The sequence below is a fragment of the Oncorhynchus gorbuscha genome, unplaced genomic scaffold, assembly GCF_021184085.1.
Source record: "Oncorhynchus gorbuscha isolate QuinsamMale2020 ecotype Even-year unplaced genomic scaffold, OgorEven_v1.0 Un_scaffold_2450, whole genome shotgun sequence".
In the NCBI taxonomy this organism is placed as follows: Eukaryota; Metazoa; Chordata; class Actinopteri; order Salmoniformes; family Salmonidae; genus Oncorhynchus; species Oncorhynchus gorbuscha.
The window spans coordinates 74,056-77,550 of NW_025746959.1; the positions used below are offsets into that span (position 1 = coordinate 74,056).

General features: G+C 48.8%; 1 non-coding gene across 1 annotated transcript; it reads left to right on the forward strand.

The window, feature by feature from the left end:
• The first annotated feature begins 1,001 nt into the window (after window positions 1-1,001).
• trnat-ugu lies at window positions 1,002-1,072 on the forward strand. Its single transcript has one exon. It is a non-coding gene; the product is annotated as a tRNA-Thr (tRNA).
• The last annotated feature ends 2,423 nt before the right edge of the window (window positions 1,073-3,495 follow it).

Consider the following 3,495-nt stretch of genomic DNA (forward strand, 5'->3'; position numbering starts at 1 on the left):
ATTGTGTGCCCCTCCAACCCCTCTTTTACACTGCTGCTACTCTCTGTTGATCATATATTTTTATTTATCTCACCTTTATTTAACCAGGTAGGCTAGTTGAGAACAAGTTCTCATTTGCAACTGCGACCTGGCCAAGAAAGCATAGCAATTCGACACATACAACAGAGTTACACATGGAATAAACAAAACATAGTCAATAATACAGTAGAAAAAAAGAAAACAAAAAGTCTATATACAGTGAATGCAAATGAGTTAAGATAAGGGAGGTAAGGCAATAAATAGGCCATGGTGGTGAAGTAATTAGAACATAGCAATTAAACACTGGAATGGTAGATGTGCAGAAGATGAATGTGCAAGTAGAGCTACTGGGGTGCAAAGAAGCAAGATAAATAAATACAGTATGGGGATGAGGTAGATGGATGGGCTATTTACAGATGGGCTATGTACAGGTGCAGTGATCTGTGAGCTGCTCTGACAGCTGGTGCTTAAAGCTAGTGAGGAAGATATGAGTCTCCAGCTCCAGTGATTTTTGCAGTTTGTTCCAGTCATTGGCAGCAGAGAACTGAAAGGAAAGGCGGCCATATACCTGCTGGAGGGCGTGCTACGAGCGGGTGCTGCTATGGTGACCAGTGAGCTGAGATAAGGCAGGGCTTTACCTAGCAGAGACTTGTAGATGACCTGGAGCCAGTGGGTTTGGCGACGAGTATGAAGCGTGGGCCAGCCAACGAGTGCGTACAGGTCGCTGAAAGTGTCCTGGGAAAAACAGGATGGTCACCCTAACAAGGTGAATTTATTAGACTGGGCTACAATGTGCCATGAACTTCAGAATAGGCCTATTAGTAGCCACTGACTGCCGGTCAGAAAACATTGGTGGGTAAACTGACTGCCGGGTCAAAAAAACATGGCTGCAAACTTTCTACTATTAAACTCGGACAAAACAGAGATGCTTGTTCTAGGTCCCAAGAATATCTTCTGTTGAATCTGACAATTAATCAGATGGTGGTTCTGTAGCTCAGTTGGTAGAGCATGGCGCTTGTAACGCCAGGGTAGTGGGTTCGATCCCCCGGGACCACCCATACGTAGAATGTATGCACACATGACTGTAAGTCGCTTTGGATAAAAGCGTCTGCTAAATGGCATATATTATTATTATTATTATATAATCTTAATGGTTGTACAGTCGTCTCAAATAAAACTGTGAAGGACCTCGGCGTTACTCTGGACCCTGATCTCTCTTTTGAAGAACATATCAAGACCATTTCAAGGACAGCTTTTCTCCATCTACGTAACATTGCAAAAATCAGAAACTTTCTGTCCAAAAATGATGCAGAAATATTAATCCATGCTTTTGTCACTTCTAGGTTAGACTACTGCAATGCTCTACTTTCCGGCTACCCGGATAAAGCACTAAATAAACTTCAGTTAGTGCTAAATACGGCTGCTAGAATCCTGACTAGAACCAAAACATTTGATCATATTACTCCAGTGCTAGCCTCTCTACAATGGCTTCCTGTCAAAGCAAGGGCTGATTTCAAGGTTTTACTGCTAATCTACAAAGCATTACATGGGCTTGCTCCTACCTATCTCTCTGATTTGGTCCTGCCGTACATACCTACACGTACGCGGTACGGTCACAAGACGCAGGCCTCCTAATTGTCCATAGAATTTCTAAGCAAACAGCTGGAGGCAGGGCTTTCTCCTATAGAGCTCCATTTTTATGGAACGGTCTGCCTACCCATGTCAGAGACGCAAACTCGGTCTCAACCTTTAAGTCTTTACTGAAGACTCATCTCTTCAGTGGGTCATATGATTGAGTGTAGTCTGGCCCAGGAGTGGGAAGGTGAACGGAAACGCTCTGGAGCAACGAACCGCCCTTGCTGTCTCTGCCTGGCCGGTTCCCCTCTTTCCACTGGGATTCTCTGCCTCTAACCCTATTACAGGGGCTGAGTCACTGGCTTACTGGGGCTCTCTCATGCCGTCCCTGGAGGGGGATGTGTCACCTGAGTGGGTTGATTTACTATTGTGGTCATCCTGTCTGGGTTGGCGCCCCCCCCCCCCCCCTTGGGTTGTGCCGTGGCGGAGATCTTTGTGGGCTATACTCAGCCTTGTCTCAGGATGGTAAGTTGGTGGTTGAAGAGATCCCTCTAGTGGTGTGGGGGCTGTGCTTTGGCAAAGTGGGTGGGGTTATATCCTTCCTGTTTCCTAACCCTGTCCGGGGGGTGTCCTCGGATGGGGCCACAGTGTCTCCTGACCCCTCCCGTCTCAGCCTCCAGTATTTATGCTGCAGTAGTTTGTGTCGGGGGGCTAGGGTCACTTTGTTATATCTGGAGTACTTCTCCTGTCCTATTCACATTTTACATTTACATTACATTTAAGTCATTTAGCAGACTCTCTTATCCAGAGCGACTTACAAATTGGTGCATTCACCTTATGACATCCAGTGGAACAGTCACTTTACAATAGTGCATCTAAATCTTAAAAGGGGGGGGGTGAGAAGGATTACTTATCCTATCCTAGGTATTCCTTAAAGAGGTGGGGTTTCAGGTGTCTCCGGAAGGTGGTGATTGACTCCGCTGTCCTGGCGTCGTGAGGGAGTTTGTTCCACCATTGGGGGGCCAGAGCAGCGAACAGTTTTGACTGGGCTGAGCGGGAGCTGTACTTCCTCAGTGGTAGGGAGGCGAGCAGGCCAGAGGTGGATGAACACAGTGCCCTTGTTTGGGTGTAGGGCCTGATCAGAGCCTGGAGGTACTGAGGTGCCGTTCCCCTCACAGCTCCGTAGGCAAGCACCATGGTCTTGTAGCGGATGCGAGCTTCAACTGGAAGCCAGTGGAGAGAGCGGAGGAGCGGGGTGACGTGAGAGAACTTGGGAAGGTTGAACACCAGACGGGCTGCGGCGTTCTGGATGAGTTGTAGGGGTTTAATGGCACAGGCAGGGAGCCCAGCCAACAGCGAGTTGCAGTAATCCAGACGGGAGATGACAAGTGCCTGGATTAGGACCTGCGCCGCTTCCTGTGTGAGGCAGGGTCGTACTCTGCGGATGTTGTAGAGCATGAACCTACAGGAACGGGCCACCGCCTTGATGTTAGTTGAGAACGACAGGGTGTTGTCCAGGATCACGCCAAGGTTCTTAGCGCTCTGGGAGGAGGACACAATGGAGTTGTCAACCGTGATGGCGAGATCATGGAACGGGCAGTCCTTCCCCGGGAGGAAGAGCAGCTCCGTCTTGCCGAGGTTCAGCTTGAGGTGGTGATCCGTCATCCACACTGATATGTCTGCCAGAGATGCGATTCGCCACCTGGTCATCAGAAGGGGAAAGGAGAAGATTAATTGTGTGTCGTCTGCATAGCAATGATAGGAGAGACCATGTGAGGTTATGACAGAGCCAAGTGACTTGGTGTATAGCGAGAATAGGAGAGGGCCTAGAACAGAGCCCTGGGGGACACCAGTGGTGAGAGCGCGTGGTGAGGAGACAGATTCTCGCCATGCCACCTGGTA